We start from the raw sequence: 25,647 nt of genomic DNA on the forward strand, positions 1-25,647 counted from the left end.
GTGTGTGTGTGTGTGTGTGTGTGTGTGTGTGTGTGTGAGTGTGTGTGTGTGTGTGTTGGGTGGAGGTAAAGAGCTGCAGGGCATTCACCTCTTCCTGGGCCACTGCTTCCCCCTTTCCTTGTGACTTCCCTTTGAAGCTTTTGAGCAGCTGTTACAGATGAGACTCCAGATTGGGCTGGCCCAAGACCTCTCACTCAGACTTAAAGATTGTGTTTGACAACAACAACCAGCAGTTAACAGGACTTCCTGACTCTTAAGTGTTTGTGTCTAGCTCTGGGCTGGAACATGAAGAGAGAACTGTTAGCTACCTCCAAAGAACCACTTTCCATGCTCAAGCCAAGAGTTCTATTTCAGTTATGGCCAAGGAACTACAGGGATTTTCCCTCTGTCTAGGGAAGGCATTTGAATTTTAGAAACAAAAGTATCAGTTAAAGAAAGAGCAAGAGGAGAGAGGGCCAGGATTCTAGCTCAGCTAATGACTAGGCTTGTGTAAAAGTTGGCAAGTTTGGATATAGTAAGGGAGAAAGACGTAAGGAGTTTCCTACCTGACACATGCTGTGAGCAAGAGAGGGTAGAGGGGCTGATGGGAAAGGGACAGCCCCAGGCAGCTTCCACAAGGCCAGTTCAATGTGTCTATTAATCTACTAGGCTGCTATAATAAATATCCACCAATAGTTTAACCATCTACAGTTCTGGAGGCTACAAGTCAAAATCAAGGTATTTAGAGGATTGTTCTTTCTAAGTCCTTGTACCTTACCTTGTAGATGGCCACTTTTCCCGTGTCCTCCTGTTGTGTCTGTCATGATCTCTTCTCATAAGGGTGGCAGTCAAATGGGATTAGGACCTGACATGAAGACATCCCTTTAAACTTACTAACTTCTGTGAAGACCCCATGTCTCAGCACAGTCATCTTCTGAGACATCAGGAATCAGGGTTCAACTTATGACTTTGAGGGACAGAACTCAGCTCACGTCAATGCTCCCTTTCTGAGACTCATGTCCAGCTGTGGGTGAGAATGGAAAGGCCACAGTGGAGGTCACCACTTCTAGCCACTGCCACTGGAGCAGAAATGGAACTCCAAAGGTTCCCAACATTCCTTCTGTGCAGGGGGAATCTTGTGGCCTCAGCAGCCTGGAGCCCACCTTTTGTTCCAAGTGTGGGCTGCATCTAGAAAGAAAATATGGGGTGCAGTACCCCTTCGTGGCTCTCCTTGATCTCTCCTGACCCCAGGCACAGCTTCTGTCACCTCCTTCTGAATAGATACAACCATGCTACCTCTGAATAACACAAGATGCAATGTGATGGACTTCCTATTATAGCCATTCTGAGATTTCAGTGTCCTCTGGGCTGGTGCTCATGGCCTTCTGTCTCTGCTCAGTTGTCTGTAAGAGTTTTGTTTCTTTGGGAATTTTACTCCATAGTGATTATGCTTTTTTATTTTTGTCAGTCGTGGGGCTTGAACTCTAGGCCTGGGCACTGTCCCTGAACTCTTCAGTTCAAGGCGAGTGTTCTACCACTGAAGCCATAGCGCCACTTCCACAGGTATCATAAGAGGAGCCAAGTCAGAGGGGGGAAAGGGTGCAAAAAAGGGGTACACCATTCAGAGATCATGTTAGCATGAATCAGTTCCCCTTTGTCTCTCCTCTGTAGTTCCATCCCAAGAAAACAGGGCATAGGACAAACAGCCCAGTAGGCTTTCTCAAAAGACCAACTTTCCCACATCCACATCCACCCCATTCTAAGCAATAGATGGGTTCCAGATGTTTCCTGAAATCCAGATAGTCCTCAGTGCCTTTACTCATGGGAGGGTAGAATCCCACTACCAGGCCTGGGGAAGTGGGCTCCCCTCACTCCTGGCTCCTGGCTCCCCTCACTTTTCATTCTTTATGGAGCCACCAATCCCCCTCTTATCAGCTGGACTGGAAAGAATTTAAGTTGAAAAGGAACTGAGTCCCTTTAAAATTGAAAGCTCACAGTGGCCAGATACTTGAGGGTATTTTCAGCCTGGAGGCCTAGGTGAAGATACAAGCAGTTGTCAGACTGGAACCAGGCCTGCCCCTCCCTAAAGACAGACAGGCCAATAGTTGTGTCCTTCTGGTGAGGACACAAATTTCCCAATGGTTATTTTCTAATTATGACAAGTGTGAAAAACTTGAAAGCTAGCAGATATCGCCTTCTTTGTTCACCTTCCAAAATTCACTTCAATTCTTTGTCGATACATAGTTATAGGTTCTTTGTATCTGATGACTGTGTATGAAGTGCTGTGGGGTTTTTTTTCCCCCTGCCATTTCTCTGTGGCTGTTCCACACATATCTCCTGGTGTGGGAGATGTAATTTGTCATTTTTAATGGAGCCTTGTGTCTCATTACCTTACCTCTTCTCTAAAAGTAGTATTCAGATGGCTTCTAATTTTTTACCTTTACAGAAAAACATGAATGTATGCAATTTTATATAAACTGTGGTTTTCTCCATTTCCTTAGTGTTTTCCTAAAACGGAAACAAAGTATTTTAGAACTCTTTGATATACTTACAGATTATTGCCTCAAAAGAGAGCGGAATAAATTACTATGTAATGCTAAGTGCAGTTTGTTGTTATTGTTGGTGGTGGTGGTGGTGTGGCGGGGGAGGGGGCAGGGGGCGGGGCGCGAGCGCACGCATGTGTGCATGCTCCAGTTCCGAGTGCTATTCCTAAGCTTTTTTTTTTTTTTTGCTCAAGGCTAGCACTCTACCACTTAAGCCACAGCTATACTTCCAGCTTTTTGGTGGTTAATTGGAGATAAGTGTTTCACAGACTTTGCTGCCCAGGCTGGCTTTGAACCACAATCCTCACATCGCATCCTCTTGAGTAGCTAGAATTACAGGTGTGAAGCAGCAGTGCCCAGCTTATCATGGTCCTTGACACATGGCAAATGTTCAGTAAGTGTTGGTTATTAGTATTAGTGTCTCAGAAGGAAAGATGGGCAGGAGCCTTATATTCTAATCAAGTTGAATATCCCTCATCCAAAATGCCTGAAGCCAAATGTGTTTTAGATCTTGGATTATTTTTTGATTTGGAATATCTGCATATTTATGTCTTGAGAGGAAATCTTGGGGCTAAGACTCAAACATAAATTCCTTTATGTTTCATACATACCGTATACACACAGAATGAAGATAATTTTATCATATATACATATATTTTAGATGTTGACAAAAATCACTGCATCCATTTACTTGACACACACATTAACAGTATAGGAGAAATCAAAGGTTTTAATAGCCTCACAAACATAGAGGGTTTCCAGTGTTTCTGTTTTTTATTTTAATATGTTTTTATTATAAAAATACTGTACAGAGGGGTAACAGTTATGTGAGCAAGATAATGAGTACATTTTCTATCAAGCATTGTTGCCTTATCCAATATATGTTTTAGTATTCCTTAATTTTTACTGTGTCCCATACCTGAAAGCAAGTGTGGAACTTTCTTTTTTTTTTTGCCAGTCCTGGGGTTTGAACTCGGCCTGGGCACTGTCCTGGAGCTCCTTTTGCTCAAGGCTAGTACTCTAACATTTGAACCACAGCGCCACTAATGGCTTTTTCTGTGTATGTGGTACTGGGGAATCTAACCCAGGGCTTCATGAATGCTAGGCAAGCACTCTACCACTAAGCCACATTCCCAGCCCCTGGAACTTTTCACTTGTAGAATCATGTTGACATTCAAAGACTTTCAGATTTTGGAGCATCCAGTTTTGAATTTTAGAGTAGGAATGTTCAAACCATGCAAAGATATTTTTCTTCCATAATAGACACTATATTAATAGGTATTAGTAGGAAAAGCAAGTAAACATATGACCAGACTTATGTCTATGGAAGATCGTTTGGACAGCAGAAAGAGCACTGGAGAAGTTTGGAAAAGAATAGAGGCAATGAAACCAGTTTCAACCATAATTCATCTTCACAACAGACAGTGTTGGTGGGCAGCCTGATGTTCAGTGGCCAGAGTGAAGAAGAGGCCAGGCCAGAAATTATAGGGGAAGAACAAAAGAATAGGCTTGGTGACTTATTGCATGTGAGATGTCAAGGGAAGAGTGGGAGCTGATATTTCCTAATTGCTATCCCTAAATCTGCTCCTGAGCTCAGCCAAGTCTGACAGCACCAACATCACGTCCTCTCCAGATGGGCCTGTCATCACTGCTTTTCATAGCTTCCAGGGACAACTTCCTAAGATTAGGAAGATGGTGGAGAAGGAACTCAAGGGCCCCCTTGTTTCTAAATTGGCTGGAGGTTACCCCCTTCCCCAGGGAAATGAGCTCAGCATCCCTTACCATTAATCTGCAGAAGAAATCCCAAGGTTGGAGACTTGGAACCTGCTCCAAGCCCCTCACTGACAGTCATGCTCAGAAATCAGGACATCTTGGACTGCTGAAGCATGTGGTCCAGACCCATCTCTGCCCAAGGGAGGGATGTGTTGTGCCGAGAGGAAATGGCTCATACCAGATATTGCTTTGTTTGTTTTCTCTGTGAAGAAAGAGAGGCCATTTTTCTCTCCTTTTTTTGTTTAGTTTTTAAAGATCAGGCAGATATTTTTAAGTCCTCTAGTTTCCTGTTGTCTACAGGTGTTTCCTATGGTGTTGCTCTCAGGAAGGAAGGATCCATGACCTAATCGGTTTTGTTTCTGAGATTTGCAAAATCACTGTCCTAGCCTGTGAATGCCACCTCTGATCCCCTCTATGCAATGGAGAGAAGGAGGTAAATATGCCATTCCTCCACATTCAGCCTGCCCTGGGCCCCAGTAGTGCCAGGCAGGACTCCCAATACCAGCTGATGCGAAAAACAAAAGGGGAGATTGGCAGAGGAGGAAGTCTCTGGTTTCTAGCAATCTCTGTAGTTGTTGGGTCCTAATGATTGTGATATTAATGACAGAACTGCTGAATGGCCTCAGTAGAGTACTTCTTTGCTTCTAAGACCATTTAGGAAATCTTTTTTATAAAATAAAGAAACTAGCCGGGCGCTGGTGGCTCACGCCTGTAATTCTAGCCTGAGATCTGAGGATCGCGGTTCAAAGCCAGCCCGGGCAGGAGAGACCGTGAGACTCCTATCTCCAATAAACCACCAGAAAACCGGAAGTGGCACTGTAGCTCAAGTGGTAGAGCGCTCGCCTTGAGCTGAAGAGCTGAGGGACAGCACCCAGGCCCAGAGTTCAAGCCCCACGACCGACAAAAAAAAAAAAAAAAGAAACTATGCCTTTTAACTGACTATAGTAGCAATTTACTTTTAAGAGTCACTATCCTGATTCTAACTATCTGGATTTAGAAAGTATCTGAATGTGTTTCCACATTTTTACTATGTATTTTTTCCTGGTTTATTTTATTTTATTTTATTTTTTGAGTCTTTGTTGAGTAATAAAAATGTTCTTGTCTTAAAAAAAAATAAACTATTAGTGAAACAACATAATCACTCCCAGTTTACTTGTTTATAGTCTACATGGATTTTTGGAGCCTCACATCTGCTTTTACCCTGAATTAGACAAATATTTATGGAATATTTTTATTACACAGCTTATCTTTTAAAATTCTCATAGCCACTTTGGAAGAAGCGTATCTCTGACTCATTTTACTGGTTGGGAAACTAAGGCTAGGATTGTTAGAGTGTATAGTAGCTGCTGAGGGCCAGGAGGGGCCTCACACTCAAGCTTTTTCATCCTGTTGAAGGTCCACGTTATAATCTTCCTTAGACTTCAATGAGGAAGTAATAATCTCCTTGGTATTTTTAATACTAAAAACAATGATATAATGATGTACATTTAACAACTAAAATAACTGCATTAAGCCAAAAGATATCACTTGGAATTGTCCAGGAAAATGGATGGATAGGATAAGAATATTCTTCCTTTAAATCAGAAGTAGCAAGAAGATTTCCTACTGGATCAAAGGCAACAGGTACTATTCCTCTCCCCCATTGAGATTCTTTGTTTTGGTTTTTCTTTTTAATTAAACTTATTTTAGAGAACAAAAAAACAAAACTGGTAGCTCACACCTGTAATCCTAGCTACTTGGGAGGTCGAGATTTAAGAATCACTGTTCAAAGCTAGCCCAGACTAGAAAGTCTGTGAGACATCTCCACCAAGAGGCTGGAAGTAGAACTGTGGTTCAAGTGGCAGAAAAAAATCTCAAGGATAGCATCCAGGCCTTGAGTTCAAGCCCCAGACCAGCTCCCGAAAAAGGGGGGAGAGCTAGTTAAAATTCTGCATTTTGCTCTTCTCTTGAAAATATGGATAATTTAGTGAGGCTGGGTCTCAAATGATCTTCTGAAAAATTACTCCGATGTGGCACTCTCAGACAGTGGGTCACAACCCTATCCATTTGGGTAGGCCACCCACCCTACCTACACTTTTATGTCACCTATCTGGCCTCTGGAGGCCCTCCAGCTTTTAATACCACCCACCGGCAATAGGGGAAAAATACAGAGATAACCCCAGGATCAGTATGGATTTCATACATTGGGCAGGGCCCCTTTCCCATCTATTCCCAGATCAAGCAACATTCTTAGAATAGAAGCTCCTATTCAGAACCTACATCACTGAGATGCAGAACAGAAATCAATTTTATAGAACCAAGGATGGTGTGGTTCATTGATTGGGACTTAACCAGTTTTGAACCCAGTTCCACTGTGTCAATAGAGAGCCCCTTATCTCTGTGCTCTCCCATAAGATGATACTGAGCAGACAATTCTATGAACATCACAGAGTCATTGAAACAATGAAGTGACCCGATGTCTGTGATGTGCCTTGCATATCTGAAGCACTCAGTCTAATCTATTGTAGTTCGTGTCCTCTTTCCCCCTCCGAAAATGGACAAATACAGGACCCCTGGGGACATACCACCAGGGGTATGATTTTATGCTAAGTTATCTATGGCTTCTAGAATATTAAAAGTGTGAGGACTGGAGGGTATCACCTGTATTTCTGTTTCTTCTCTCGTCTTGTAATCTGGTTTTTCTAAGTCTATGGTGAAATGGAGGGGGCCATCTTGGATTCATATGGCTCATTTCCTATAGCAGAGAGCAGCAGGAAGCAAAAGAGGTGGCGTTTGTAAATATGTCTGGGCAACTGCAAAATGAGGCAAATTGACCTAGATTTTAGTAAACCTCATACTTCCCCAAACCAGCTTTATAGTGCATATGCTTAAATTTAGTGACAAAATATCTCCATGAAATTCATAGTAACTAACTTCATCCTCGCCCCAGATGTATGCCCATTCCCCAAACACTTGGGACTTGGTTTTGATGTTTTTAGTTTGTTTATAATGCACTTGCGCAGGTGTCTCCTAGGTATCTTTCCAAGCTGGACTTTCCCCAGGCTTTGGAGAGCAGAGCTTGAAACTCAAATTGCAGCAATTTAAAATTTCTCTTTATTTGAAGTTTTCCAGATTATAACATAAAACTCCATATCTTTCTTTCTTTCCCTTAAAAATGTGTGACAGATTTATAAATCAGCTCTACTCATGCACACACACACACACACACATACACACACACACGCAAATGAACAAACACAACATGCACCTTTGTACACAACAAATCATACCCAGCATACTAGAGTTTTACAATAATATTTTTCTTTTAATTGCTTTGCTGAAATAGGCTGCCCTCCCCATGGCCCCATCTCCAGGAACCTCTTATCCTACTTTGGCAGAATACATCAAGTGCATATAACTATGTAATTGCATATGTATTATACACACATTGTGCATGTCAGTATACACACAGAAGGGATACAATTTTTGGCTGTTACACTTCACAACTGGAATCATACACTTATTTCTCTGTATCTATATTACTATACTTGTGTTAGAATTTTTGTGAAAGTTTGGAGTGCTTTTATTCATTCTTTGTAATGGCTTCATAATAGCCTGTTATGTGGACAGATCATAAAACATTTCCCTTTTTATGGGTACTCATTTTTGCCTCCAGTGTTTGGCTGCTTTTATAAACAGTGTTGCAGTCTGCCTTTATGTCTTTATATACTGGACTTTTTACATCTGTAGAGTAGCTAGAGCATGAGGCTAAGCTGAAGGAGTTGTGCAATCTAATTTATTAGATACTGCCATATTACTTCCCAAAAGGCTATAACAACTCCAATCTCCTCCAGCAATATCTAAGTTCCCCAAAGGGTCCTCCCTTCTCTCTTCTCTTCCCTCTCTCTCCACTGTCTAATAACCTTAAGGAGAAATTTCTATGTTAATTTCATTGCATTTCCTTGACTAAGTTTGATCATCTTTTCTGCATGTTGACTATGAATGACCTATTTATACCCTTTATTGTATGTTTTTGTCATCATGCTACCAGATGTTAGCACTTTTTTTAAATCTATTCCTTAGCCAGGCATCAGTGGCTCACGCATGTAATCCTAGGGTACACAGGAGGCTGAAATCTGAGGATCCAGGTTCAAAGCCAGCCTGGGCAGGAAAGTCCATGGGACTCTTATCTCCAATTAACCACCAGAAAGCCAAGGGCTATGGCTGCAGTCATAGAGCACTAACCTTGAGCTCAAAAGCTGCCAGACCCTGAGTTCAAGCCCCCCTGGTCTGGCACCAGAAAAAATAAAAGGAAAAAGAAACACCTTTTCTTGGTCTACTGTTTTCTCTTTATTGTATTTTTTTCCACTTATAAAAGCTCTAAATTTCTTAAAAGAGGGCCTTTTGTTTTAAAAGTTTAGTTTTTGTTTTAGTTTTGTTTTTGCCTTTAAATAGCTTCTGGGCTTTCTGTTGTAGTTAAGAGAAGTACTTTAAGTCTTTTATCCTACACTCTATTTTTACATCTTAAGCTTCAACTAAGTGATCTCAGTTTGCCTTCCAAATGTCATGAACCCCAGAGCCAGGCCTGGGAATTCAAGCAAAGCATGCTGGGAATTGTAACCACAAGCCTCCCTTAGATCATGTGCCCATTCTCTGGTCAGATTCTGTAGCTGATACCAGTCTGGAATTATTCTATCTCCAGCTCTTAGCCTCTGTCTTCTCTTCCCTCCCTGGCAGTCCTCCTCCCCCATTTGCTCCTTAAATAGAAGTTTTCCTGCCATTTCCCAGCTCTCTTCTATATTTTACCCTTTTCTCTGGTGGAATGTCCCTGAACTCTCCATGCCTCTGCTCCAGAGTATCCCAGGGTTACAAGGTCCTTTCCTGTCATCTCAACCAGGTCAACCACCCTTCCTTGGATATAAAGTCCTCTCTCCAAAAGGAAATCTGCATCACTGGAGATTGTCCCACTGCCTCTTTTTGGCAGTCATGGTTTGCAGGGTAAGAATTCAGGACAAATGTTTCCCTTTAAAATCCTTGCTGCATTTAATCCTTTAGGATAGATTCCAAATACTTTGGCTTCCTGTTTAATAGTTGGCATTTATTGAGCATTTATTATGCTCCATGGTTCACATGTGCCCTTTCATTTGCTGGTTATCTGAATCTATGATGTTAGGTGATATTCTCTCCACTTTCCAAATGAGGCCTCTGAAATTTACAGAGGTGGTGTTACCTTCCAGTCACAAGGACCAAAGCGAGCATATGATTGGACTTCTATCTCTACAACACTGACTCTAACCACATCTGAGCCTGTCTTAACCTCATTCTTGCCTCACTTTTCCTACACTTAGGGCCTTTACAATGTGTTTTCCCAGCTGGACTGCCAGCTTCACTAGAGCAGGGAATGTAACTTAATTTTTCTGTAAAAGCTGCTCTTCAGATGTTACTTAATTTTTTTTAATTTTTCAAGAATGTTTCTTATCCTCCAGCATAATGAGACTTAAACTCATGCAAAGATATTGAATATTAAATCTCACTTGCTTCCCAATACCCACAGCTATGAACCTACTTAACTGAAGGTTGTCAAGCAGTTTCTAGTACTAAAATAGACCAGTTCCTGGCCATAGTAAACTCGTTGTAATATAGAAAAAGTAATAGATATGAGAGGGAGGTATTTCTTTTTTAATAGTGATCTGTAAGTCATTTCCTACTCATGTTATTTCACTTAATATCAGAATGATCTTTTGTGGTGAAGACATCCCCATTTTATAGACAAGAAAAAGGAAGTCCAGAAGAGAGAGGTAATTTGTCCAGGGTTCCTAGCATGAGGGCAGAATCTCTATTCCCATTTAACTTTCTGTTTGCTACAGTCTAGGCCCTGAGTTCAAGCCCTACTACTGGCACACAAAATAATAATAATTAATAAAATTATAAATGTATATATATATATTTCATCATCCTGTGAGTCATTTGCCTATGTCTACATAGGAGCAGATTGGCTGATGCCCAACAAGAGAGTCTCCACAGTTAGTGGACATGGTATAGACGTTAATGGGTGTGGAGCAATGTAGCTTGGTTTATTTGTATCTTAGATGTTGAAAGCATTGCTACTTGGGCTGGAGCTGTTTTATTTTCAGGGCTTATTTCTAGGAGGATCATTTTTGGGATTTCTTTGAGAAGTATAATGTACAGATTGGCCTGCAAGGCCAATGAATTTCTACTAAGCAGCTGGGATCCCTATTCCAAGGGTCAGTCTCCCAACCAGGAGCTGTGCAAAGCCCTCTCTATAGGTCTGCACATGCTTCCCTGGGGACACATGTTAGTCTCCTAGTCTCTGCTTCCTTGTATGAAGTCATGCACCTTCAGGACCAAGCTCTCAAGCTGGCCTAGGGCTGAGCATATCCCCTTCGTATAAGCAACATACTGCAGAGAAATACTATGAAAAAAAGCAATGTCTTCATGCTTTCTTTGTGTGCCTTTTCAGTAAAAAGTGAAGGTTATTCTTTCCCCAATAGGGCAGCTGCAAGAGGGTGGGAGAGGGATGTAGAGATCCTAGCTGCTCCCCACTTTCCTTCCCCTTTGCCCCTCTATTACTTTTCCCCTTTACAATGATTCTTCTTTTTGTCTTGACCATCTTTGTTTTTCATTACTAATTTTTTACCCCTTTTCTTCTGTAAGTGCTCCCAGAGTCCTCCTAGGCTCTTAGAGCCAAGTAAGTCATCCTGCTTTCCTGAAACTCTTCTTTCCCAAAGAATGGCTGACCCACACTGGTTATTTTAGGATGTGAGTCATATAGGATTGTTCATATTATTCTGGGGTTGGGAAGAAGAGGGCTCCATTCTCAGAAGCTTTGCGGTTGGGGGAAAGGATTCTTCTCTTTCAGGTGCACAAGGAAAGCTATATTTCCCTGGCCTCCTTGAGTTTCTTGAGAGTTTGTTCTGGTTTCAATCAGATTGCCTATCTTGATTTTAAGCCATATAAGATAACCCAAGGCTCCCCAGTTTTCTTCACAATGGTATAGAAATAAAAGGAAGGAAGAAGTAAGGGAGGAAAAGAGGAAGAGAAGAAGAGAGGGAGGGAAGGAAAGAGGGAGAAGGAAAAAAAGAAGGCAAGAAGACAGGAAGGAAAGAGAGTAGAAGGGGCTTTAGAAAGCATCCTTTATGAGCCCATTTCACAGCCAAGGAATATAAGAGGGGGAGAAGGAGGGGCATTCACATGCTTTTTCTGATATTAAGTCAGTGGCCTCTTTGTCTCCCAGCTGCTTGGTTCGGGAAATTACTCACCTGGATCCTCTCTTCTGAGTCTGAAAGACAAGCTTGTCTTCCAGAAGCTTAACCTCTAATGCACACTCCTTTGGAGCCAGGCACATTCCCTAGACAGCAACTTGGCAATTTACCCATGTGGTCCCAGAGAGCTCCCACCTAGGCAATTGTTCCAGTCAGGCTTGGACCTGCTTGGTGCAGGTACTATTCTCAACCTCTTCCATGTCCCTAAGGCCTACTACTGGGACTCTTCTTTCCTGGCCATCTCATAGAACAGATGCTAGCTAGTGAAAGGCAAGACCCTCCTCCACCTCCAGAATCCAGAAACAGGGTTCTTGAAGGCTTGAAGGCTGATCCTGCTCACTTATTCACACACACACACACACACACACACACACACACACACACACACACACACACACCCCGCCAAGGCTCAAGGGATGCCAGTGACCCCAGCACCTGTGTAAGTGTTAGATGTGGTTGGAGGCCAGAATCACTCCAATTAGCTAGGCTACTCTTTTCCTGTGATTTAGAGGAGTGTGGTTTGTAAGATCCTTTGACACTAAGATGCAATGCCAGCCCATAGGATATGTAGATTTGTTTGAAAAGAGAAGAATGAAAATGACTTGGCAATAGCAAACCCCTATGACTGCCTTGACGATTTTTCAGTGTCAAACTGGAAATGACTCTGTAGCCCCACAAAGTAAAGGAAGTCCACATTCCAACTGATACCTACTGTGTGTTAACCAGACTGGGGTGTGTGGGGGCACTATTGTGTCTTAGGTGTCATGGTGGGGCCTTATATACATTATTACATTTAGGTTTCATAATAATCCTATGAGACAAGGGCTATTGTAAACCTTATTTTGCATGTGAGGAAACTGAGGCTGTAAGGAGCAAGGTTTAAACAGGGACTTGAATTCTCCATTCAAGCACAAATTTTAATATCCCATGACCTGTAGGAGATGTTATTTCCCATTTTTACAAATGAGGCTCTGAACAGTGAAGCCAATTGCCAGAAATTACACAGCTCACAAATCACAGAGTGGGATTCATACCTGGACTTTCTGGGTTCCCATTGCTGTGCTCTCTCCACTGTGTGCTGTTTGAGCCCTGTGGCAGCCCTGGCTGGACTCCCAACAGTGCTATACTCCCAGTAGCTTCCAGAAGATGCCAACCTCTGCAGCCACAGAGCCTTCCTGTCCATGCCCTGGGCTCCTCAGGGCTGTTATCCTAGGTCTAACTAGGTGCCCCCTAGCCATAGGGCAAATGTCAGGAGATGGGATGATTCTCAATCTTTGCATTTAAATTACACCCAGCACTATAAAAATTTTTAATCACACCAGGTGCTCACCAGGTGGCTCACACTTGTTTATCCTAATTGCTCAGGAGGCTGAGATCTGAGGATCACAGTTCAAAGCCAGACTGGGTAAGAAAGCCTGAGAGACTATCTCCAGGTAACTGCCAAAACAGCTGGAAGTGGAGCAGTGACTGAAGTGGTAGAGAGCTAGTCTTGAGCAACAAAGCTCAAAGATAGCACCTAGGCCCCAAGTTCAAGCCCCAGGACCCGCACACAAAAAAATGTTTAAGCACCTTTAAGAAGTTAAAATGTATATATATTAAAATATAGTTAGTCCAACTTAATGCACAATTTGGGGAGTGTTTACCATATACACAGTCAGTAAACACTACAAGATACCCAGATCACAATCAAGATACAGGACATTGATGGGTGATGGTGCCTGACAGCTATAATTCTAGTTACTCAAGAGGCTGAATCTGAGGATCCTAGTTCAAAGCCAGCCTCAGAGAGACAAATCCCAAAGACTCTTATCTCCAATTAAATAGCAAAAAGCCAAGAGTAAAGATTCAAGTGATAGAGCACTCTCTTGAATGGAAAAATGTTAAGAGCGCGAAGCCCTGAGTACAAGGAGCCAATTCCAACATACACACAACACACACACACACACACACACACGCATACACACACACACACGCGCGCACACACACACACACACAGAGCCATCTTTAAGACCCCTTTGGTCCCAATTGAGGAGGCTTCAAAGGCCAGCAGAGTTTTTCCTGTGTTTAAATGGGACCCTCTCCCTTCCCCCGATACCTGACACACAGGTTCCTGCCTTGAGCATCCATGGCCAGCAGAGGCTTGAGGGGGCCCAGAGACATGAAACCTGTCCTGGTGAGGACAATCCCTCAGATTAGACCAGGGATCCCAGGCAGACACCATTTCTACCATTATAAGGGACTCATACCTTCCTTTCCCAGTTTGATCCTTGTTAAAATGGATCCAGCAGCTCACAGAAATATTCAATCATTTTAGATAAGGAAACAAATCAATGTTTAGTAGTTTTTAATGTCCTAGGATAGATGGTTATTAAAACTAGAGAAGACTGATAGATAGCCAGAGATGGGGATATGAAATTACAGTAGATGACTTATCAACAAGCATGGACAGAAACTTAGATTATTAAGTAATGAATTGAGCAGGGGAAATGCTTACTCTTTGTCCTCAAGTTATTCCAGTGACCTTGGATGAGTCGCTAAAATTTTAATGAAAATATGCAAGCCCAGCATGCTCGTACCCATGCTGGCTCATACTTTGTTTCCATTTTCATGTTCAGGTCTTGAACTATATCAAGCCTTTATAGTAACGGCCTAGTAGTGTTGGTTTACTGTTCAGTCATTCATTTGGGGGCATTTATTGAGTCCTGTAATGGGCCAGGCAGTGAACTAGGGAGGTAGAGACATTAACCAGGCATAGTCTCTATGCCCAGGGCTTACAGTAAGATAAATACCTTGAAAAACCAGCTGGGTACCAGTAGCTCATGCTTGTAATCCTAGCTACTTAGGAAGCTGAGATCTGAGTATTGTGTTTCAAATCCAGCTCCAGGCTGGAAAGTCCATGAAACTCTTATCTTCAATTAACCACCAAAAATCCAGAAGTGGAACTGTGGTCAAGTGGTAGAGCATCAGTCTTGAATGAAAAAGCTAAGGGACAGTACATAGGCTTTGAGTTCAAGCCCCAGTATTGACCCAAAATAGAAAGGAAATCTTGCGAGACTTTAAGAGCTCTATAGGTTCCAGCCACACAGCCTTCTTTCTTCTATTTCCTCAAACATTTTCTCTCTTTGGGCATGGCTTTGTGTAAATTCTATTTGGAATGCCCTGGGCTACCTCCAAAGCCCCTTCCCCCTCTCTTTCTCTTTCTCTCTCTCTCTCTCTCTCTCTCTCTCTCTCTCTCTCTCTCACACACACACACACACACACAACACAATGGATCACTTCTACTATTTCAGTTTAAATGTCACAGCTTTGAGTCAGGTCCCTGTCACACATGGCTGCCTAAGTCCTTTCCCTCTTCAGCACTGTTGCCATAATAAATAATAAACTCTCATTAAACACTGATGGTTGTTGAATATGTATCTCCCCTGGTAAGCTATAACCTCCTTTATAAAAGGACCTGTTTCATTGTTATGCCCTGAGCAGCTGGTACAGGGCATGGGGTTTAACAAGAATGAGTGAATGAGGAGGGAGAATGAAATGAAGAGGGAGAGCTAACTCTATCTGAACAGGGCCAGTGGAGGATGGGTAAGGAGAGCTTCCCACAGCGTTTGCCACAAGTGCTCAGGGCCAGGCATGGTGGAAGCTCGGATGTCAGGTTGCCAGCTGTGTTCTCTGTACAGCCAGGCTCTCAGAGATTCTCTCCACAGTATTATACCACGTTTTGCTAATGCTGTTAAAACGATTTATGAATTCAGTAACTTTGAGTTTTTGTTATTCTGAATCCACTTACTTTTCTTCTTCTCCCTCCAAACTAGACAAACTAGGTGGCTTCAAACATTGGAAAAGCCTTGCTATATAAAGCTTCTCATTTGGAATTTAGTTGATAGTTGATATGAAATTTAATTCATAGTTGATATGAAACTATTCATTTATGGGACAGATTCAGAAGTTCCAAGCAAATACTCCAGAGTGAATCCAGAGAAAATTCCTATATTACTCAATGTGAACAATTTTGGAGAAGCTTCTTATCATCCCTGTGCCTTAGTTTCCTTAACCTAGCAGGGCCAATACAGTTACTTCTTCCTTGGATTATGTCATGTAAATCAAGTGACACCATGCTTCTAAATGTTTAGGTATGTATTAGGTACTCAGGGCCTTGCAGAATTATTAACTGTGATTTGTCCTGCCAGTGAACTCACTGCCTCAGTGCTCAGTACCACATGCTGCTTGAGGTACCCCCAACCACAGAACATCCTGAAGAGCTACCTGCAAAAAGTTCAGCTCAATAGTTGTGATGGCTCAGCCTGCAAAGAGCTGGAAGACAGACATTGTAACAAGAGAGGCAGCAGCTGATGGGAGGCAGGCCCAGACCTGGGAAACTTGTTCTAATCTTAGAAGGCAGGTCTCCACCTTCTTTTACTTACTGAAGGACAAATGTCCGAATGAGGACACACATACCCCTACCCCACCCCCCCTCACACACTTCTGACTCCTGACTCTTGGGGGGGGATAGTCTTTAGTGAAGGTCATTTTGGGGGGACTCCAGTTAGCTGCAGCATGCTCCAGGACTCCAAGCACCCAGGTGAGGTGGCTCGCAGAGTGAGGGGCCAAGATTCAAGCCTAGATTGTATGAGTCCCAAGGCCCAGGCAGATGCCCTCTTAGCAGATCTAGACCTAGCAGAAGCTCAGCCTCATGAAAGGATCTGCCCTCTGTAGGAATTCATGTGAGCATTATTTATGAACATCAGTACCGCTAGTGGTAACTGGTCTACCTGCCTCTTGAAGCACCATTCCCTGTTCCCAGCCCATTCATTTCTCACACCACAGCCAAAAGGATCTTGCAAAATAATCGGATGATTTTCTTCTTTTGCTTAAAATTCTACAATGGCTGGGTGATGGTGACACCTATAATTCTAACTACTCAAGAGACTGAGTTCTGAGGATCATGATTCAAAGCTAGCCAAGGCAGGAAAGTCCTGTGAGACTTAATTGGAGATAAGAATCTCCAATTAACCACTAAAAAGCTGAAAGTGGAGCTACAGTTTAAGTAGTAGAGTGCTAGCTTTGAGACACAAGACACACACACACACACACACACACACACACACACGCACACACACAGAGTGTTCAGGGATAGTGTTTGGGCCCTTGAGTTCAAATCCTAGGACGACTCATGCACACAAAGACAAACACACACACACACAGAGTGTTCAGGGATAGTGTTTGGGCCCTTGAGTTCAAATCCTAGGAGAAGCTCATGCACACAAAGACACACACACACACACACACACACACACACACAGAGTGTTCAGGGATAGTGTTTGGGCCCTTGAGCTCAAATCCTAGGACAGGCTCATGCGCACATACACACACACACACACACACACACACACACACACACACACACCTCCTCTAATGTCTTTGAAGGCTCCCAGAAAGAACAGACTCAGCTTAAAAGACCCTTTCCACTCTGGTCAGACTCAGCTTAAAAGACCCTTTCCACTCTGGTCTGTTTTCCTTTCCAGCCTCATCTTGGTACTCTTGCTTGCCTGCCATGAATTGAACCAGGCTTAGGAGCTTCTCATCCCCCTGGCATGCCTTGAAGGCTTCACACTTACGATTCATAGTAGCTGGAGTCCCCACCTGCCTTCAACTTCTGAGTGGCTGGTCTGCAAACTATCCAGTATGCCTCTGGCCAGGTTAAGCACTCCTGCAATACATTTCATCCTGTCCCTACATGATCATGGCACCCTGAGCTCCTCCCCTGTCTCCTCTTTTACCCCCTCCCTCTTCCACATGACCTCCTTTGCAGGGAAATGGTGGCCAACACTATCTCCCCCACATTCATGTCACGACATTCATGTCACTGCATGATGGCACTTAGTACCACTCATAATCTGCATTCATTCACTTGCTCCTTTGTGAGTTGTGTTCCTTCCCAGTAAGGCTGAAATGTGTGCTCCAGGAAAAAGCAGGGCCTTACCTTCCTTTATTACCATATTCCCAGAGGGTGCTTCCAGGTACTTGACCAACTGACACTGTAACAAATCATCCCATCTAGGCTGCTTTTGTGATACAGACTTATTATATGATTGCTTAGGAGGTCAGAAGTTCAAAATGGATCTCATCAAACTAGAATCAAATTGTTGGTTGGATGGTTTCTTCTGGAATCTTTTCTTGTCTTTCTTGGCTTCTGGAGGCTGTCTGTCTGCATTTGTTGGTTTGTAGCCTCTTCCTCCATTCTCAAAGCTAGCAACAGTGGGCTGAATCTTATCTTCTATTACTCTGACTGACTTTTTTTTTGGGGGGGGGGAGTCTGGTCATGGGGCCTGAACTCTGGGCCTGGGCGCTGTTCCTCAGCTCCTCAGCTCAAGGCTAGTACTCTACCACTTGAGCCACAACGCCACTTCCGGCTTTTTTCTTTTTGCTTATGTGGTGCTGAGGAATTGAACCCAGGGCCTCAGGCATGCAAGACAAGCGCTCTACCACTGAGCCACCTTCCCAGCCCCTGACTGACTGACTTCTGACATCCTCACACAGTCCACAGTCAGGACACTGTGATTACATGCAGTCCACCTAAATAATCCAGGAAAATGTCCCTGCTTTAAAGTCAGCTGATTAACAACCTTAATTTTACTTGCCACCTTAATTGCCTTTTGCCATGTAACCTAACCCAGGTTCCAGGAATTCAGATATGGACATCTTTGCAGGTATTATTCTACTTACCATATGGACTCACCTATTGGTCAAATACTCATTTCTTTATAACATTCACCAATGTCCATTCACTCTGAAGGTGCAGGCTTGTCTTTACCCTATCCAGCCATGTACCTTAACTGTGTCTCATAGCCATTCTGGAAAATAGGAAGGAGAGTTGTTCACATTTTTCAGATGAAGAGATTAAAGCTTCAAGGGCTCATGTGACTTGCAGAGTCACACAAGAAAGAGGCAAATCCAAGATTATGCCGAATACCTACCTAAGGATCTTACTAGCAAGTATCTGAGAGCTCTCTGCATTCACTGGTAAAGAGTATAGAAAGTAGTAGAGATGTCCAAAAGCAGAAGAGATAGAGAAGGAGGTCAGGGCAAAGATGGCAATGATGACATTGTTTTTTTCATAATACTGCCTTCAAAGAGCAGTACTAGATTACCTCCAGTTGACCAAAGTTTCCATATGGATTTACAAAGTCATTATAATAGCATGTGCTTCTGGAGCAATCCTTGTAAATAGTAAATTCTGTAACACTACTGATCACCTAAGCCTGAGGACTAAATTCTATATTGTGTAGCCAAGCCTCCATTCAACATCTTTCATTGAGCACTTCCCATTCGCCAAGGAAGCACTTGAGTAATGAGCCTAACACCCAGGAAACTCCCAGTAAGTGTTGGATGTGATGACTCTTACCATCATAATCATACCTCATCTGAGGTATCCCTGCTTTACTCAACTTCTTCCAAATTTCCATTGCAGCACAGTTTGTCTACTAAGCCTAGCAATGATCCTTTCCATTGTGATAGTTTTACTACAGGTCAGCTAGAAAAGAAGTTCCTTGAGTTTCAGGACAATGAACCTCCATCTTTTATCCCCATACCTAGGTAGTGTCAGGCAGTAGTAGACACCCACTAACTATTCACTGAATAAATAAGTTTTAAAAAATAGATTGTTTTCTAAATGTCAGACCTTTCACTGCCTCTTAACATCAAATTTATTTTATTCTCTCCATGATACTTAGAAGGTACCTGACTTCATAAATAGCCCTCTAGCAGTAGATTGAAAGAGACTCCTCAAATGTACCTACAGTACAAGACATGCTGGGAAAAGAAGCTGAGCTGAGCCTCTGGATGTAGAATACTGAAGATGAGGGAGGGGGAACTCAGGAACATGGAAACAAAATCAAATTTCTTTCCATTGGCCCTGTCTAACCCAATCATTGATCCTTCAGACTGAATTAAGGCTTGCTAGCATTTTAAACAAACATTTTATTAAGATACTATTTAAGGTATAATTAATTTTTTTACCATGTCCACAGATATGTGCAACCATCATTATAGTAAATTTGAAAGCATTTTTTAGTCACCTGAAAAAAGAAATCTCATACCTTTAGCTATTACCCATTGCCTGTCTTCCCATCCCCTTCAGGCAACAACAAACTTACTTTTTTATAGATTTATCTGTTCTGGACAATAAATAAATGAAATCAAATAATTTGACATCTTTGGGGGCTGGCTTCTTTAATTTAGCACAGTATTGTTGGTTTTTAAGTTTACCCATGTTTAACTTGTATCAGAGCTTTGTTCCTTTCTATAGTTGAATATCATTTCATTGCATGGTCATATCATTTTCATTTTCCACCCATTGGTGACTGGACATAGACTTCATATTTTGATTCAGCTGCTTTGATTGGACACAGGTTTGGAGTACTGGGGTGCATATACCGGTATTCATAACTTATGTCATGATCTGAAAAGGCATCAACATAAATATTTCCTTCTCCCATAATCCACTGCTGTTCCCTGAACACTATCTCTGCTTACACCCTTGCCACTACACCTGCTAGACCTACCTGCATTAACTCTAAGTCCCACAATCTGAGCACTGCTAACCCCTGTCCATCAAAGCTCCCAAAATCCTGGGAGAAAATGGGAGGCCCTTCTGTGGATTCCCAAATGAAGGACACCCGTAGGTCAGTGATTACGGGGTTTCTAATGAGTGGAGTTTTCCCTGGGAAAAGGCCTGGCAGAGGCCAGGGATCTTCCATGTTCAGATCATTTAAGCCTACAAGTGGATAGGTAGGATGTATAGTGGACTTCTTATACTTGTGTAATATATTTGTACCTATTTCTGTTCCTCCACCATAATTTTTGATTTTGTTTCTGCTGTCTACTTCCTCACTGCTTATTCTCTTCTTCCCATTCCACCCCTAAAAATGCTGCTCAGAGCTTGAGGGTCATCCCTGTTAGTATAATGCACTGGTGGTGTCCAGGGATGCTCAAGAAAGGATGAACCATTGACAGCCCAGCACAGGTGGGAGACTCAGGACTCTATGCAACATTCAAGATTCTTCACCTTCCATCACTTTACCCAGGAAAGCCTCTGGTCCTGCCCAGCTGGTCTGCGGTCTGAATCCAGATGTCTGGGAAACTCCCTGGAGAGGAAAACACCCCTCTCTCCTCAGAAGCAACAAGGCCAGTCCCTTCCCTTTGTGGTTAAGGCCAGGGTGCTGGTAAGAAGGAGATAGTGTAATGCAGAATGCAGCTTCAGCTCTCCTCCATTGTGGTCTATATTCAGATATGATCCTGCCCTGTGACTTCAACTATCATCTTTAACAAGGGACTCTCCATTTCATTCTCAGCCTGAAGCCTCCTTCAATCTCCATTCTTGGCTTATCTTCAACTTCTATGGCATCTCTTCTCAGGAGTCTAGTAGACATTTAAATTTTTTTATGACCAACTAGATACTAGTGGCTTACACCTATATTCCTACCTACTCAGGAGGCTGAGATCTGAGGATTGTGACTTGAAGCCAGCCTAGGCAGAAAAATATCATGAGACTCTTATCTCCAATTAACTAGCAAATGCTGCCAGGCACTGGTGGCTTACGCCTATAATCCTAACTACTCAGGATCTGAGACAGTTTGAAGCTAAACCTGGGCAGAAAAGTGTGTGAGAGTCTTATCTCCAATTAGTCACTAGAAAACAGGAAGTGGTGCTGTGGCTCAAAGTAGCACAGTGCTAGCCTTGAGCAAAAATGCCCAGGGACAGTGCCTAGGCCTGAATTCAAGCCCCACAACCAACCCAAAAGAAAATAAAAATGAGCCAAAGTGGGAAGTATGGCTCAACTAGTAGAGTGCCTTGAATGGAAAAAGCTAGGCAAGAGCCCTGAGTTCAGTTGGCACACACACACACACACACACACACACACACACACACACACACATATCATAACCATAAAAGAACTATTCTCCATCCTATCATTACTCAGCTCTCCCTCCCCAACCTAGGAGAAAATACACTAGACATCCTATTATCTAAATCAAACATCCAGGTTCCTTGAGTTCCCCTCTCTCCCTCACTCTCCTACACCTACTACATCAACAACTCCCATCACTATTGCCTCCAAATCCTTCCTCACCACCTTCCTGGAACAAGTTTGGTCCACTCCACTGTCACCTCTCAGCTGGACCGCTGCCTGCACCTACCTCCTGGCTTCTGTGCTCCCACTCTCTTTCATCTCTATACCCAGCTTCTCAATATGTAACCCAGGTCACATCATCCTGATCCCTCCAAATGCTATCTTATTCACTCCAAATGGTGTACCTCAAAAGGGAGTTGGGGGGGTGGCCCCAGATCACTTTTTATCTTTTATCTCCCTGACTCCTCTGATGTTCAACTTGTCCCTGCCACACTTCTCTTTTCTCTGTTCCTCAACCTTTGTTGCTGACTGTGCTTTTGCTCAGGACACATCCTCCTCAGACACATCTTTCCATAGGAAAAGTGCTCAATTTTATCTTCTTCACAGCATTTAACAAAGTGTCATAGAATACATCTATTGGGGCTGGGAAGGTGGCTCAGTGGTAGAGCGCTTGCCTTGCAAGCCAGAGGCCCTGGGTTCGATTCCTCAGCACCACATATACAAAAAGAAAAAAAGCCGGAAGTGGCGCTGTGGCTCAAGTGGTAGAGCGCTAGCCTTGAGCTGAAGAGCTGAGGGACAGCACCCAGGCCCAGAGTTCAGGCCCCATGACCGGACCCAAAAAAAAAAAAAAAGAATACATCTATTGTTAGTTTCAGGCACTGGACTAGCAACTCTGGAAGGACAAGAGTTCCATCTTTCTCACTCTTATGCCCCAGAACACGAGAGCAAGTGTCTGCTGGCACAAGTGATTGAAACTCATCTTCTAGTAGAGGAATAGACTTGGTATGGCATATTGGTGCAAAAAGCTAGAACCTCCAAGATCAGAAAGTTCTCATGCTGGCACTTATTAACTTGAGTAGCAAGTTACTTAGCAGCTCTAGCCTGTATCTCCTTCTAGAAGAGGGAAGAATTAGAGTGAGCGGACATGCCAGAGCATCCAGACAGTGCTTCCCACAGAAGAGGTGGATAAATGGCTAGCCCAGTGACCTCTCCATCATCCTAGGACAGCAATGGTCACCAATGGGGTGAATGGGAGAGCTGGGGAGGAGGAAAATGGAGGCAGCAGCCTAGAAAGCTCTATGTTAACCCCTCTGAAGTAGTGGTTAAGTGCTTCGGAAGTGACCATAAGTTATCTTGGAAGGTGGTGAGCACCTCAAAATCCTTAAGAGCCTTAAGACATCTTAGGATCCTTTCAGAATCTCCCTTGTTTCACTAAACTGTGGCATAGACACTTTTACCCTGTGGAGAAGCAGGGCAGATCAAGGTGGGCAGGCAGGGCCTTCCTCTGGTTCTAGTATGTGTGTGGTTGTCAGCATTTCAAATTGAATTTATTCAACATGACAACAGCATGAGGGAAGTTCTCCGCTGTCCTTCTCAATTATCAGAAGAAAATCCCACAGATGTGGAAAGAAAACATCAAATATGATTTTTCTCTGGGTGTTGGGCTGAATCAAACCACAGGTATGATTTCTCGGCTAGCTGACACAGTCAGGCTGGCATGGTGGCAGGGAGGGCTTGGTAAGCAATATTTGGGTGCTGGAAGATGGAATAGAGGCCAAAGAGCTATGAAGACAAGTGTGGATAAAGCAGGAAAGGGGACACTGAGTCTGGAAGGCAGATACATGGAAACTGGTCCAGGAAGAAAGGACAAGCTGAGGTCAAGACAGTAGCCATGATTCAGAGCATGGATGCTGGGGAGGGAGGTGAGGGGCAACTAGGTTTGGTCCATGGGGTAAGTGAGGGGCTCAATGCCTTGGCACAGGTATTCAAGTTCCAGTAATAACAGACAGAATTAGCCTTCAATGAAATCATTCTATATTCCAGGCCCTCTGTGTGTGTGTATGTGTGTGTGTGTGTGTGTGTGTGTGTGTGTGTGCGCGCGTGTGTCTATGTTGGGACTGGAGCTTGAAATCAGGTCTGAGGTTCTTACTTGGTGTTTTCACTCAAGGCTGGTGCTCTATCACTTGAGCCATAGGTCCATTTCTGGCTATTTGTTGGTTAACTGGAGATAAGAGATAAAAGTCTCACAGACTTTTCTGCCCCTGGTGGGTTTGAACCATGGTACTCAGACCTCAGTCTTCTGAGTAGCTTGGATTACAGGCATGAGCCACTTACTGGCAGTGTGCTAAGTACTTATGAGCCAGGAAAGAACAATTAATACTGAGAAGCTTAGGTGGTCTCAAGAAAGCCTGGGATTAGATGAAGACATGGAAGCCCTTCTCAGAACTAAGAACATGGTCCAGGTGAGAGTGTGACCTTACCAGGACAGCCTGGGGCTCATAGAGAGCCAGTGGCCTGGGCTGAGCTGGAGTGGTATTGGGCCCAGTAGAGGAGGTTCACAGAGGTAGCTGGCCAGAATTATGAGGCAGAAATCCTGGCAAAGCCTTGCAGAGAATGAGCCACCAGTCCATGTGTATCTTAAAACTATGCTTTCCTACTCTTAAGGCACTTACGTACCCAATGGCTAATGATACTTTCAAGAGTTATATAGCACTTAGTTTCTAAAGTACACTCATAAGTTAGATCACTGCACTGGTATCCATTGCTAGGTTACTGGATGTTAGAGTCTCCTCCTTTTTGGCTTCTCCTGTGTGATTCTGACTAAATTGCTTACCCTCGCTGGCCCTCAACATTCCCAGCACACAGCCAGCACTAAGCAGCCAGTGTTCCCAAACATTGAATGGGAAATATCTGGAAAGGTGTTGGTAATAAGTGGATTTGCCAGGTTTATACAAGTTCTGGAATTCTTGGATGATCTAAAGAAAACTCATTTCCTGGACTCCAGAAAAACAAACCCAGATACATTCTAGTCTTTCTTTTAACCCACTTGCCAACCCTAAATGCTTCTAGAAGCTTTGTAGTTCTGCTACTACCCAGCCCCTTGCCCAGCTGAGTTTTGAGATGAGGAAGTTCAGGAGGTTTTTGGTTTTGTTTTTTAATTCCTTATCTGATCTATTTTTAACTGGCATGTCTTGCTACATCTCCAGCCAAGGTAGAATGTGTAGTCAGCAGGGACTCAGCAATTAATAGCCATGAACAGACACTGATCTGTTGTGGGGCAGGTGGACAAACTGATTGGGACTGTGTCCTTACCACAAGCAGTTCTATTTGCCACACTCTTCCCCCAGGACCTCCCCAAGCTTCCAGGAGGACAAAGTGCTGGTTTCTGGACACTGCTGATGTGATCTTGTGCAGATCAAACAGGTTCAAGTTCTGAGAACCCCACCCATGGGTGCTGATGCAATGGGGTTTCTGGCTCTTGGCTTTTCCCAGCACTACCTGGATATCAAGTGCCTGAGGAGAGGGGGTTGCTTTTGTGTCTTTCTGTAGGAACAGCCTGGCTGCTTGGGCTGATGTGAAAATGGACTTCCATGTTGAAGGCAAAGGAACAAGGTACCTACCTACCTGCCTTTGCCCCCCAGATCAGCCATTCACAGAACAGAAGTTTCTAGTCCCTCCCCGCCCCGCCCCCTTGGTAGGTGGACATATCAGAAAGCTTGGAGACACCTGTAGCACAAAATGAAAGATCATAGAAGTGTGTGGGTGTGGGTATGTGTGTGTGCAAGTGTGAGGGCAGGATGTACACTTGCTAATGAAAGGGGTTCCGCCCTGTCTTATGAGAGCTATGGAGTTTCAGGTTAGATATGAGGAAGGAACATGGTAGAGTAAGTCCGTGGGCTGTATAGGATATATCACTGCCAAAGTGACAAAATAATAATAAAGCAAAAGTTTAATGCCTCAAGGATTAGACCTGTAAATAGGAAAGGGGGGAAGGAGGGAGGGAGGGAGGAAGGGAAGAAGGAAGGAAGGAAGGAAGGAAGGAAGGAAGGCAAGCCACTAATAATCAGGAGGAGCTGAGCATTATGGTTTATGCCTATAATCCTTGCATACTTGGGGACAGAGACCAGAAGATCATGAATTAAGTCCAATTGGGCTACATAGTAAGATAGATCTTGTCTCA

General features: G+C 43.4%; 1 protein-coding gene across 2 annotated transcripts in view; it reads left to right on the forward strand.

The window, feature by feature from the left end:
* Window positions 1-25,647, forward strand: part of Rcsd1 (RCSD domain containing 1) — a 60,016-nt gene that overhangs the window by 20,723 nt on the left and 13,646 nt on the right. The gene's annotated exons all lie outside the window — the stretch shown is intronic.

This window comes from Dipodomys ordii, unplaced genomic scaffold (genome assembly GCF_000151885.1).
Source record: "Dipodomys ordii isolate 6190 unplaced genomic scaffold, Dord_2.0 Scaffold57, whole genome shotgun sequence".
Taxonomy (NCBI): Eukaryota; Metazoa; Chordata; class Mammalia; order Rodentia; family Heteromyidae; genus Dipodomys; species Dipodomys ordii.